The 14,372-nt window shown below is 39.6% G+C and overlaps 1 protein-coding gene and 1 pseudogene across 1 annotated transcript in view; both read right to left on the reverse strand.

Moving 5' to 3' along the window:
* PCNXL2 (pecanex-like 2 (Drosophila)) overlaps positions 1–14,372 on the reverse strand; it is a 320,055-nt gene that overhangs the window by 58,673 nt on the left and 247,010 nt on the right. The window lies entirely within an intron of this gene.
* LOC105507284 lies at positions 3,375–3,869 on the reverse strand (annotated as a pseudogene).

The following is a 14,372-nucleotide window of genomic DNA, read 5'->3' on the forward strand; positions in this document are numbered from 1 at the left end:
ATTGTGAGCTCCCTAAGGGGAATGCCTGGCAGGTAGAAATTCAGTAAACACACAAACAAATAAATAAACAAATTGATGAGCTAGTGAATAATTTATTCACCAAATATTGAGTGTACCCAATGCACTGTGAATACAGCAATGAAAAAAATGTATAAAATCCCTGTCCTTGTATAGCTTATCAGTTTAAGTTAAAGAAGACAGGCAAAAAAATAATAAAGCAAAAAAAGGACTGGAATGACAGGGTGGGAATAACTATTTTAAATAGGGGCTCAGAGAAGGCCTCCCTGGGATGTCTCAGTAGAGACCTGAAGGAGGTTGGGGGGAACTCAGCGCAGATAACTGAGAGAAGGGTTTTCCAGGCAGACAGAAGACCATGTCCAAGGCCTTGGGTTGGGATCATACTTATTATATGTTCCAGAGCAGCAAGAAAGTCTATAGTAGAGGGCACAAGTGGGAAAGCAGTAAATGAAGCAGAGAGATAGCTAGGGGCAGATCCTACTTAGAATGAGTTAGAGGAACAGTTGGATGGCTTTAGCTTAAAAGATATGTAGTCTGACTTATGTCTTAGGAGGACCACTCTGGCTTGCTGCCCAGAGAAAGGACTGTCAAGGGAACAAGAGTGGGAGCCAGGGCATCAATTGTGAAGCTGTTAGTCAACCCAGATGGGAGAGAATGATGACTTGGTCCTGGATGGTTGGAGGAAGTGGTGAGAAATGATTAGATTCTGGATATATCTGAAAGCAGTCTGATGAGATTTGTTGACGAGTTTAGACGTGGGATATTGAAAAGATGAGAAAAGAATGATGCTCAGGTTTCTGTCCTGAGCAGGATGAAGAATGAAATTACTATTTACAGAGGAGAGGAAGATTGCAGGAGGACCAGCCTTTGGGTAGAATGAAGGGAAGACCAGGGATTTACATTTACATATATTAAGTTTTAAGTGCCTAATATATCAAAATGGAGATGTCAAGGAGGCAGCTGGATTAAGGAATCTGGAGCTCAGGGGACAAGTCCTGGCTAGAGATTTATAAAATCTAGGAGAATTATTGGCATGTAGGGGCTATTTCAAAGCACCTATATGCTAGCAAGAAAGTATACAGAGAGCATGGAAAAGAGGTCTGAGAAGTAAACTCTAAGCATTCCAACATTTAAAGGTTGGACAGGTGAAGAGATTCCAATAAAGTGATAGAACAGAAACGGCAAGTGAGTTAGAAAGAAAACCAGGAAGTCCCAAAAGACAAGTGAAAAAAGAGTTTAAAGGAAGAGGGAACATCAGTTCCATCAAATGATGCTTACAGGTCAAATTACATGAAGAATTAACTGTTAGATTTGGCAGTATGGAGGTGTACGGTGATCTTTGCAAGACAGGTTGTGGGGGAATGGTGGGGGAGGGGTAGTCTCATGAGAGTGAATTCAAGAAATAACGGGAGGGGAAGAAGCAGAGACAGTGAATGTAGGCAATGATTTCTAGAAGTTTAAAAAATCGTTTTGACTTTATTATCTTTCTTGGCACCTTATTGCACAGGCTACGATCTCTTGAATGCTGCTGAGTAGAAGTGGTGAAAGTTGGCATCCTTGATTTTTCCAAAGAAGCATCATTTAGTTTCATTAATTTTCCTCTATTGTTTCTCTATTTTCTAGAGAAACCATAGACATCCAACTCTTATCTTTAAAATTTTCTTCCTTTTACTTGCTTTGGATTTACCATCATTAGTTTTTTCTAGTACTAGGTAAAAACTTACGTCAGGGGTCACTAACTTTTTTCTGTAAAGGGCCAGAGAGTAAATATTTTAAGCTTTGTGGGCCACATATGGTCTCCGTTGCAGCTGCCTCTCTTCCTCCTCCTGCTTCTCTTTCTCTTCCCCTTCCCCTCTTCTTTTAAAAATGTAAAAGCCATTGTAAGCTCATGAACCCTAGTTTGTCAAACCCTGGCTCACATCTTGATTTGAAACCTTTCTTCTTTGCTAATATAAATGTTTACAGCTGTACATTTCTCTCTATGCATTGCTTTAGCTACATCCCACGCGTTTTTTATATGCTGTGTTTTGTTTTCATTCAATTCAGTCACTTTGTGATTCACTTAGTTATTTCTTTTTTGACTCATGAGTTTAGAAGTGTGTTGCTTATTTTCCAAATATTGGGGAATTTTTATGATGTAAATTTTTGTAAGTTTCAAGTTTAATTCCAGTGTTACTGGAGAATGAACACTTATTATTTCCATCTCTTGAAATTTATTGAGTGTTATTTGATGGCTTAGCACATGGCCTATTTAGGTGAATGTTTCAAGTGCTCTTGAAAATATCTGTATTCTGCTGTTGCTACGTGAAATGTTCCATAAATGTCAATTAGCTTCAAATGATTGACAGTATCATTCAAACATTCTAGATGCTAATATTTTTGTGTGCATTTTCTGTCATTTACTGAAGGTATAGTGTTGATGTGTTCAACGATAGTTGTAGATTTTTCTGTTTTTACTTTTAATTCAGTCAGTTTTTGCTTCTTGTAGTTCTATTACTAGGTATATGCACATTTAGGACTGTTATGTCTTCTTGATGAATTAACTCTTCAATTATTATGAAATATCCTTCTTTAATGTGGTGATACACCTCATCTTGAAGTCTGATATTAATAAAGCTAATCCAGGTTTCCTATAGTTAGTGTTTGTAAGGAATATAATTTTCTATCTTTTCATTTTTAAATAGCACAAAGCAAAATAGGTGTGAGGGTTCCTAAGACTGTCCAGATCTTTATAGTTAAAACATCTCTTGTAAACAGCATGTAGTTAGGACTTGCTTTTTTATCTAGTCTGATGATCTCCAATTTTTAATTATAGCAATTAATCCATTTACATGTAATGTGGTTATTTATATGACTGAGTGAAAGTCTACTATTTTCTTTTTTTTAAAAGGTACTCAAATGTCAACTTTATTGTTTCTATATAAACACCTTTTTGTACTGAAAACTGTAAAAATAAGTTTGCTGTGATTACAATCCAAATTTTTGAAAGCCAGAGAATCTAGTTATTATGCTATAGCCAAACTACCTAATGCTTTCTTTATCCACAAGTAACTTTGCTTCAGTTTCTTGATGCTGGGTTTCATCTCACTGACTTTGGGCTTCTAAGACACATGGGAATACTTACATTGTCTTTGGGTCAAATCAAACAGTAGAGCTAAAGTTATTCAAATACATTCAAATGACACACATCCCTTACAAATTACTAGTATCATAGTAGGAAGAAAAAGATACAAGAAGAAAAATACATCCTAGAACTCATTAATATTATTGGTGTATAGTCTATACCAGCATAGTGTAGCTTTCACAACCTGCTATATAAAATTACCAGCAAGAAGGAAAAGGTGCAAGAACAAGTTTTATGGCTGAAGTGGCTTGGTGTCATAATTCCCTATTCTAGCATTCTCAGAAGGATCCCATCCGTGAGACACGCAGAAACTGCAGGGACATTTGAACGGTCTTCATTCCTTCTTAACTCCCTTAAGCCCAGTGTTTGTTAACATTCTTTCATGCGTACGAACTCTGCCGAGTAACATGTATCTGAATCTTGCCATCCTTTCTCTCTGCACAGACAGCAATGTTCTTACTCTACTCCTCCTGTAAAGCAAGTCATCTCTGATTTCCCTGAGGATTGTTGCTCTTGCAGCAATTCCATCTATCACTCGATGGCGTGAATCTTCTGGTAGAGGGGAAGGGGGTTCGTTACTAGCGTTGATAGTCAAGTTACTAACGTTCTTTATCAACATCTCGGAACAGATTTCAGAGGCCCCTGAATCGTCCCGAGAATTTTCTTCGGTCAGCATTTGTGAAGACTCCGGGATGGAGGTTGTATTAAACTGCTGTGATGGGTCCATCTGCATCTTGAACAACACTAAGCTTCTCCTGGATCTTTGAAACCAAGCAGAAACGGATGACTGACCCTCAAATTGCTACAAGGTAGCCCAGAAAGAGGCTGAAAACCGGAGCTCCAACGAATGGTCAAAGAACTGACGTAAAATACAGGTCTGACTTCCTCTTAAAATACAGATAAGCCAATCTTCCAGGATATTTGAATGTTAATGATCCAATGATTAGAGGATTAAGGGATCCAAATGATTAAAGGTTAATGGGCGTAGTTTAGACTGGTAGGGTAGTTCTTCATCTGCTTTGCATTAAAATAATATGTCCTATGTCATATCGGCTAGAAAATTTATAAAACGCCTCTCTTTTGTTGTGAGAGTCTACTATTTTCCTATTTGTTTTTATTTTTCCAACTTTTTAAATTTGTATTCTTTCCAGTCTTCTTTCTTTTCCTTTTTCTTTTTTTTTAAGATGGAGTCTCGCTCTGTCACCCAGGCTGGAGTGCAATGGTGAGATCTCGGCTCACAGCAACCTCTGCTTCCCAGATTCAAGCCATTCTCCTGCCTCAGCCTCCCGAGTAGCTGGGATTACAGGTGCCCACCACCAGACCTAGATAATTTTTCATATTTTTAGTAGAGATGGGGTTTCACCATGTTAGTCAGAATGGTCTCAATCTCCTGACCCCGTGATCTGCCCGCCTCAGACTCCCAAAGTGCTGGGATTACAGGTGTGAGCCACTGCACCCGGCCCGGTCATTATTTTTTAATTGAGCAACTTTGGGTATTTTATTTTTTATTTTCAGTCAGCTTTTTAGCCATACCTCTTTTATTTTTGCAGTTTCTCTAAGGGTTATAATGTGTGTTTTATCTTATCACAATCTACTATGAATCAATTTCACGAGTCCTCCAATGATGTAAGACATTACAATGGAATATTTATCCTCTCATGTTATTTGTATTATTGTTGTCAAACATTTTACTTCGACATGTAATTTAAACCCAATGATACATTCTTATCATTTTTTGCCTAATCAATTCTAAAAGATTTTAAAAAGAAAATTATCTTTGCTCATATATTTGCCATTTCTCACAATCTTCATTCTTTTGTGTAGAATCGATTCTTCATCTAATATTGTTTTTTAGCCTGAAGAACGCCTTTTAATGTTTCTTATAGTGCATGTCAGTTGGTGATTATCTCAGCTTTTTAAAATCTGAAAATATTTTAATTTTGTCTTTATTCTTGAAGAATATTTTTCCTAGATGTAGAATTATGAGTTGATAGTTTTTGTTTTTGATTTTTCTTTATGCACTTAAAAAAATTATTCCATTGTTTTCTGGCTTGCATTATTTCTTTTGATAAGTCAGAGAAAATTCACACTGTTGGTTCTCTCTATATAATGTATGTTTGTTTTTGGTTTTTTTTGTATGTTTGTTTTTAAACTCTCTCATGCTCTTGGTAAGATGACGATTACAAATCTCACATGCACTTATAATTTTTCTTTACCTTTAATTTTCAGAAATTTGATTATTACACATTTAGGTTTGGCTTTCTTTGCTTGAGAGGTATTGAGATCCTGGGATCTATGGATTGATATTTTTCATCAAGTAAAAAAATTTGGGTAATATGTCTTCAGTTGCTTTTCCACCCCGATTTCACACTTCTCCATTTAGGACTCGAATTACACATATGTTAGAATACTTGATATTGTTTCACAAGATACTGGGTCTCTATAGTTTTCTTTAGTCTTTTCATTATTTGCATCAGATTGGATAGTCTCTATAGCCTTGAGTTCACTGATCTTTTCTGTTGCCGTTGTTAAGCCCATTTACTGAATTTTTTATTTCAGACATTGTATTTTTTCAGTTCTAGAATTTTAAGTTTTTGGTGTACTTTTCCTCTCTATTAATATTCTCCATATGTTCATTCATTATGATCATTTTTCCTTTGAAATCCTAAACACAGGATTACCTGGTGGAAACTTTTTTTTCTATTAACTCTAAAATCTTTGAGTGTATTTCTATTTATAGTTTCATTTTCCTGGTTATGAGTCACTTTTTTCTGCTTCTCTGCATATCTAGAAACTCTTGTTATATGCTAGATATCATTGATATTATAGTCCTGGCAGTGTGAACTTTTTGTCTTCCTTTTTAAAAGAGTCATGTTCTGTCAGGCAGTTAATTTATTTGCCCATCAGGTTATCAGCTTGATCCTTTTAAAGCTTGTTTTAAATCTTTGGCTGGGAAGGTCCATAGTAGTCCTTATTCTAGGGTGATAATATCTCTACTCCTAAAGCCTGGTCTTTTCGGGGTCTCAACTGAACGCCCAAGATGTTCAACAAGGTGTCCTCACTGGCTATTTGGAGCCTCTACATTTCTCAGCACTGCGTAGCCTACATAATCTTTATTTATATCACATCATTCCAGTTACCATTCTCTGTCAGGCTATGCCTACACAACAGCAGGTTAATATCCGTTTAATCATGAAAGGGGATCTCCATGCAGATTTCTGCAGCTCCTCTTTGCAATTCACTCCTGTCTGGTACTCTGACCTACAAAGTCCAGATACTTCAGTGGCCCAGGACTCAGATTCTATCCCCCTAGTTCAATAAGACCACAGTGCTTTGTTTGGGCTCCAGCTTCCTATACTGTAAACAAGAAAGCACCTCTAGAAAGAAAGTGGAGGCAGTTATGAAGCTCATTTTGTGTATTTCCTTTCTCTCAATGATAAGGGCCCTGAACTGCCTGTTGTCCAATATCTGCAAAGTATTGGTTAATGTAATTTTTCAGTTTTATAATTGTTTATGATAGTAAGAATATTTCAGTACTGGTTATTCAGTCATGGCCAAAAGAATGTCTTTGAATCTTTCTACATGTCTTTGGAGACTTAATTGAAACACAAAACATTTCGTTTCACCCACTCCCACCCCTATTCATTATTCACTTTTTCTGGGATCTCATATCATTGTTCACAGTGTCTGGTAATTAGTAGGTGCTAACAAAGTTGTTGATGCAATGATTGAATGGACAAATAAAACAGTTCTTCTCCAGATCTCTGTCTGAACAGGCACCAGTTGAGGAACTTCATAGCAGTATATTGTATTACCTTACATATGGTGGAAGATAAAGAAAGGCTATGTTTAGACCAAGCCTCTATATAGAACCCAGGAGTAAGATGACCATAACATGCCAGAAATGGAAAACTACAACCTTCAAATCATACTGCACATTCAGAGCTATTAGGATAGCAGTCTATGAAATAGGAGTCCAGGTCAGGAAGGGGAAAAGCCAAGCAGGTTCCATACATAAAAAGGGAGACAGTTAAAGCCTGATCCCAAATCTTCGGATTCCATTTGTCTTTCTGCCAGACCTCCTTGCTTTGGCTTTTGGCTGAAAGCATTCTTTTTTTTTTTTTTTTTTTTTAAACATTTCAAGGGTCTCTTAACTCATTCTACGATATAAAATGATATAAAATGTTTCTTCCCTCTGGTGAAGATGTATGGAAATGCATACTGGACTATAAACAGTGGGGCATTCAGAGAGTAATGACCACCATAACCTGACTGCTCCGCACACTGGGACTCTTGGACTGCAGACCCTAGGCTCCAGGGCGGGTGGGGTCTCAATCTGCCACAGTGACACACTAACACTGGCTTGCTGTACATTAATAACATAATTTAGGAAGAAATTCTCTTCCAATGGAGGAAATAAGACAGTTTTCTTTCTTTTTTTTTTTTGAGATGAAGTTTCACTCTTGTTGCCCAGGCTGGAGTGCAATGGTGCGATCTTGGCTCACTGCAACCTCCACCTCCCAGGTTGAAGCAAGTCTGCCTCAGCCTCCCAAGTAGCTGGGATTACAGGCATGTGCCGCCACACCTGGCTAACTTTGTATTTCTGGTAGAGACGGGGGTTTCTACTAAACCTCCGCATTGGTCAGGCTGGTCTTGAACTCCCAATCTTAGGTGATCTGCCCACCTTGGCCTCCCAAAGTGCTGGGATTACAGGCGTGAGCCACCATGCCCAGCTGACAGTTTTCAGAAATGTATTACACAAGGAAAAAGCATAAAGGAGGATTTTCACTTGAAGAAATTAGCAAAACTGGTTAAACAGCAGACCTCAAAAATGTGCATTCCAATTTTCCCCTTCCTTATTCTTCTATCCTGTTCTACCATTTATCACATTGAGCTGAAAGCCAAGGCTTTTTTTTCCCCCTTTTCATTAAACTGGGATGGCTGGTTGCATAATAAGTATGTGTGCGAGTCTGTGGTCTGTGTATGCATGCACATGTGTGTGTCTATGTGTATGTGAGAAGCTGGAGAATTTGAATTTCTAACCATCTGAGTGAAATAGCACAGTAGACTATGAGGAACATGTGGGTGTCTCTATATTGGTGAAAGGGCAGTTGAGGAAACAGTTTGCCATGAAGGATGGCTTAGACTTGACAGATACATCATAGCTGCCAACAGTTGAAAAGCTTAGTTCAGGTGAGTCTTGGATAATCTGCTCTTAGGAGTGAAAGAGTCACACTCAGGATCATATTAAAAAAAGAATATGAAAATAATAAAACCCAGTAATTTTGGAAAATGCACTAATTGTGTTGTCCAAATGTAAATCAAGGCCATATTCCCAGGAAGACTCAGAAGGTTTGAAGTATATTCCCTCCAGAGGAAACGCTGAAGGTCAACCCGCCCACACAGTGTGACCTTTCGCAGTCCTGGCAGAGATGAATGTCAAGCTGGCAAGGCTGTCTCTGTCTGGTATTTCCATCGAAACTGACTCTTGGCACCTTTAGTTGTGGCTGTGTTTGCATTGTCACACCTTTGTCACACCTACCAATGCCAAGCCCAGCCAGACTTATTTATTCCCAGCTAATTTCAAGAAGGAATAAACTGAATCTAAAAGGTATACATAATATGAAAGCAAGTGAAGAAAGTTAAGTGCAAATCAGAGGTAAGACAAATACAAATACAGAAACAAAGTCAAGGGTCCTAATTGCATTCTAGGATACCCAGTACATTTACTAATAGTGATCCACAGATTTCACTCCGGGCTTTCCAGAAGCCAATGTAGAAAGAAAACATAAATGGTTTCTTGTGTCTTTAAGGCAAAAACAAACTAATTCCTTGGAAGGATCATAGCTATTTCTGGCAAAGACACCAGAGAGATGATATCCCCAGGATCCTCATAAAGAGGACATTGTGCAATATGGCGAACAACATCCTTAATAGCATTGCACAATAAGTGCAAGCACAAGGTTTGCTGGGCTGTTTTAATATTTCACAGTGCAGGACGCTAGAATATGGTCGAAGTGCAATAAAGCAAAAGCATTTCTATAGGTAGTCAAAACAAGTCAGCCTTACATATGGGGCTCTCCAGAGGCCTGGCATCATCCAAGAGTAGATTCTAGAAACTCTTGAGGACTGGGAGAACTGGATACCTTTCAGGAAATCCTTGAGATGTATAATTTCTGCAATGGACTGAATGTTTGTGTCTCACCCAAATTATTGTATTGAAACCCTATCCTCCAAGGTGATGGTATTAAAAGGTGGGGCTGGCTGGGCGCAGTGGCTCACACCTGTAATCCCAGCACTTTGGGAGACTGACGCAGGTGGATTATGAGGTCAAGAGATTGAGACCATCCTGGCCAACATGGTGAACTCCATCTTCACTAAAACTACAAAATAGCCGGGTGTGGTGGTGGGCACCTGTAGTATCAGCTTCTTGGGAGGCTGAGGCAGGAGAATCGCTTGAACCTGGGAAGTGGAGGTTGCAATGAGCCGAGATCGTGCCACTGCCCTCCAGCCTGGCAACAGAGTGAGAATCTGTCCCAAAAACAAACAAACAAACAAGAAATTGGGGCCTTTGGGAGGTGATTGGGTTATGAGGGTGGGGCCCTCATGAATAAGAGTGGGGCCCTCATGAATAAGAGTAGTGCCCTCAGGAGAATAGACATGAGAGAGCTTGCTCTCTCTCTGCTATGTGAGGACATTGCAGAAAGATGGCTGTCTGCAGACCAGGAAATGGGCCCTCACCAGACACTAGATCTGCTGGCACCCAATCTTGGACTTCCCAGCCTCCAGAACTGTGAGAAATAAATGTTTGTTGTCTAAGCCACCCAGTCTATGGTATAGTTGATGCAGCAACCTGAACTAAGACAATTTCTCTCCATCTAGTTTTGACAATTCTTATGTAGCGAGTTGCAGTGAATTTTAACATATTCTCTCTGAGAGGCACAGGACTGTAGCTAACTTGTGTGGCTGGTAGACACACCTGCCAAGATGGAGGCAGGGTTGGCATTCTCTTGGGAAAGTTGGGAACTGAAGAATGGTTGCCTGAACAGAAGGTCCAGCAACCAAAAACCAAACCAAAATATTCCCTTCTCTTACATCCCAAAAGGCCTCATGGAGAGGTACCTTCCTGGCTGGGAGGCCTGGGCCAGAGGACAGGATCCATAAAGAGTGGGAGAGTGGAAGGAAAGCTAGAGTTAGATCAAACTGGAGACATTTGAACCTAATTCTGTAAGTAACAGGCAGGTAAAAGAGATTTTCAAGTCCCAAGGAAACATGAGGAAAGCTGTACTTAAGAAAATTCCCCTGAAGCCTCTGGGATTAAGGGGAACAGACCAGTGATGGGGAAACCAGCCACCCACAGTCTCATTTCAGGAACAAAGTGATAGGGACCAGAACTAAGGTGCAGGCTGTTTACCAAGAGATAAGAGGAAACATGTAGATAATGGGACTTTGAAGGGACGTTAAACATGGTCCCCTACACCAGAAAAGCTGCTTTGAAAGAAAAGGTTGGGATGATTTACAACCTTCCAGTGAGAACATTGCGATTAAAGCCGAAATGCACAACACATTTTCAAGATTGGGCTTCTTGGTCCTTCAATTTCCCTTCTTAACTGATATGAGTACTTTGAGAAACAAATACGAGTTTTTGTTCCCAAAAATCAAATTGAATTCTACAAAAAGGAATCTAACTGGATTCATAAAAGAATCCAAAATTTCATCAATATGATTACATTTAAAACATTGTAAATGTTTAAAAATATGCTGAATATTTATTTTAGCTGAGTTTTAAAAAGATCATTGCCTTCATTAGGCATTGCAGCATGCCAGGCACTGGGCTGGTGTTCTGCATATACCTAGCAGTGAGGTGACCACAGGGGATGTTAGACAAGGGACAAAGCTCAAACCACCCGTAGAGCACAATCAGACCCTAACTCACAAAGTGGACATTCTTAGACATAGGTAGAGCTTAGCCCGTGCTTTTTAAACTACAGATGGGACTTATAGGCACAAACATTGGGATACTTATGTTGGATTATTAGAAAATGTATTTCCTTTTGTGGTCACATAAGGTTATTCCTGAATTGATCAGGGCTACAAAAAGGAGGAGACCATCAGATATGGCCATTGCTGAGCTCTGAGCAGTTCACTTCCACAGCCCTGAGTGCACATTACAGGCTGGGAACACAAGATGTGTGAGACAGGGCTCAGTCCCAGTGAGGTTCCTTGATAGCCCCTTCTAATATCCTCCTGCATGTACAGTGGTAGAGATATTAACAGGACGAGGGCCCCGTAACATTTTTCTTAAAGCTGGAATTCTAAATTTGTATTGCCTCTTGCCAGCTGGTTACATCAAGGGCTGTTTTGTGACCAAATGAAATAATGTCAAAAAAAGACTTTAAAACGTTTTTGAATGATTGCCATTTTTAAGAAGGTCACAGTGGGATTCCCACCGCCCTCCCTCCCTGCCCCACAAACTTCTCCTGCAGCTTCCATGTCATGGCAGGGAGGAACTGTCTCAGCTCCTCTTCTACCCACACTCATTTTCCAGGGACAGAATCCTAGAACACAAGCTTGAAGGAACATTCAGGTCATCTATTCCCATCCACCTGCTCTTAAAGGACATCTCTGTATTTGTTAGAGCTCACTATATTTAATTTGTGGAAAGAAAGAATTGTAAGAATTTTATATTTCAGGCTGGGCATGGTGGCTCATGCCTGTAATCCCAGCACTTTGGGAGGCCAAGGTGGGTGGATCACTTGAGGTCAGGATTTCAAGACTAGCCTGGCCAACATGGTGAAACTCCATCTCTATTAAAAATACAAAAATTGGCCGGGCGCGGTGGCTCAAGCCTGTAATCCCAGCACTTTGGGAGGCCAAGACGGGCGGATCACGAGGTCAGGAAATCGAGACCATCCTGGCTAACATGGCGAAACCCCGTCTCTACTAAAAATACAAAAAACTAGCCGGGCGACGTGGCAGGCGCCTGTAGTCCCAGCTACTCGGGAGGCTGAGGCAGGAGAATGGCGTGAACCCGGGAGTCGGAGCTTGCAGAGAGCCGAGATCACACCACTGCACTCCAGCTTGGGCAACAGAGCAAGACTCTGTCTCAAAAAAAAAAAAAAAAAAAAAAACAAAAATTAGCCGGGCGTGGTGGTGCACACCTGTATTCCCAGCTACTTGGGAGGCTGAGGCAGGAGAATCACTTGAATCCAGGAGGCAGAGGTTGCAGAGAGTCGAGATCACACCACTGCACTCCAGCTTGGGCAACAGAGCAAGACTCTGTCAAAAAAAAAAAAAAAAAGAATTTTATATTTCAAGGAGCCTCCTTTTTCTTTAAGATCACGCAATAGAAATAAAATTCATGTAGAGATATTCTAGGTCTTAAAAGATTTATTTTTCTATCCATTGGATTATAGTTGCAAACTTAAAATTTCTTATTCCAGTTTTAAATACTAGAATTTCTAATAAATCAGCCCCTAGGGAGAGGTACAAATGATTTTACTTACTTAACAAAGTAAATCAAGGGGCAATCCTTCTCTCGATTGCCGTTTAATTCTGATTCTGATGAATAGGGCTTTCTCTGCCATAGCAAAGACTCACCTTCCACAGGTTTCAGCTTCCCTGAAACCACCAGGGCCAGACACAGAAAGACTGAGTCTCTCTCTCTGGGAGACACTGTATGAGCCACGACTACTGCCGTCATTACCACCACTAAGAAGCTGTCCTGGACACGTGCTATTCCCTAAGTGTCACACATTCACTTGGTAATCAATTCTGTTTAGATTAACCCAATCTTAAAGACAGGGAAACAGAGTGCTAATAGTATAGATACACGACTAAGGCCACAGACTGGAACCAAAACAACGAACAGGATCAGCGTGTTGAGCCACTGAATGAGTTCAGTTGTTTATTACCTTAGTGGCAACTTCTCCCCTAGTTCCAGTTTCCAGTCCTTCAGCAACACTGGACCTGTGTGTCTTTTAAATTTTATTTTATATTTTGTAGAGACAGGGTCAGCCTCTGTCACCGAGGTTGGAGTGCACAGGTGCAATCATAGCTCACTGTAACCTCAAACTCCTGGGTTAAAGTCATTCTCCCACCTCAGCCTCTGGAGTAGCTGGGACCTCAGGCAGGCACAACCACACCTACCTAATTAATTTTCTTTTTCTTTTCTTTTCTTTTTTTTCCTTTTTTCTTTTTTTTTAGAGATGGGGTTCTCACGATGTTGCCCAGGCTGGTCTCAAACACCTGGCCTCATATAATCCTCCTTGGATTACAGACATGCACCACCGTGCCTGGCCTTCAGTGTCTTTTCAATGTGATACTGGGAACCTAGAAGTGTATTGGCCCAGTATGCAATAGAGAAAAAAGACAACAGTAGGTTTGAATAATTTATAACTTGTTTGATTTTGTGAGCCTAGCACAGATTTTACATTGTAACAATTTTACATCCCAAGAAACTTCATATTCTTTAAGATCTGCCCATAGGAATAAAATTTGTTCTGTGACCTGTCTGGCAAGCTAGATTTTAAATGTGTTATAATACCTTTAAATGAAACAGCACTGGTTTTTCACAGAATTTCTATTTCACAACACTATGTATTTATGTGACACTTATCAATTTAAAAAGGAATGCTTCAGAGTATCTTATCTGATGTACACATCAACCTGGCTATGCAGGGCACTGATTCTCAAAAGAGACTTGTCTTGTGGAAGGGTCTGCTCTTTTGAATTTAAAATCAGTATTCTTCTTTTATCACACACTGTCTAATGAGGCTTGACAAATTACAAGCCAAGGTTTCCTGAATTTATTTATTTTCAACCAGCTCGTGGGAGAAAATGAAATTAACCAAATCACTAAGTACACATTGTAACTCACATTGGGCAGTTTAGAAGCATAAGAATAAGAAACATTGAAATAGATGATAGTTATCTCTGTAAGTGATATGATTTCCCACTACTCCTGCCCTGTTTAAAGATGTGAAAACTAATGCACTCAACTCTACTCAGAAGAGTCCTTAGAATATTCTAATTAAAGAATATTTAATTCAAAGTTGTATTATCTTTTTTTGCTCCCATGAATTTATTTTTGAGTGCTGAATGTTAAGATATGCAGACCCTGTTCACGTTCAGTAAGAAGCCCTCTTTCTTCCCAGATTCACTATCTAGACAAACATGGCTTTGTCTCTCCTATTAACAGGTCACACAATTTGCAATGAAGAAAAATACG

The sequence above is a fragment of the Colobus angolensis genome, unplaced genomic scaffold (genome assembly GCF_000951035.1).
Source record: "Colobus angolensis palliatus isolate OR3802 unplaced genomic scaffold, Cang.pa_1.0 Scaffold148, whole genome shotgun sequence".
Taxonomy (NCBI): domain Eukaryota; kingdom Metazoa; phylum Chordata; class Mammalia; order Primates; family Cercopithecidae; genus Colobus; species Colobus angolensis.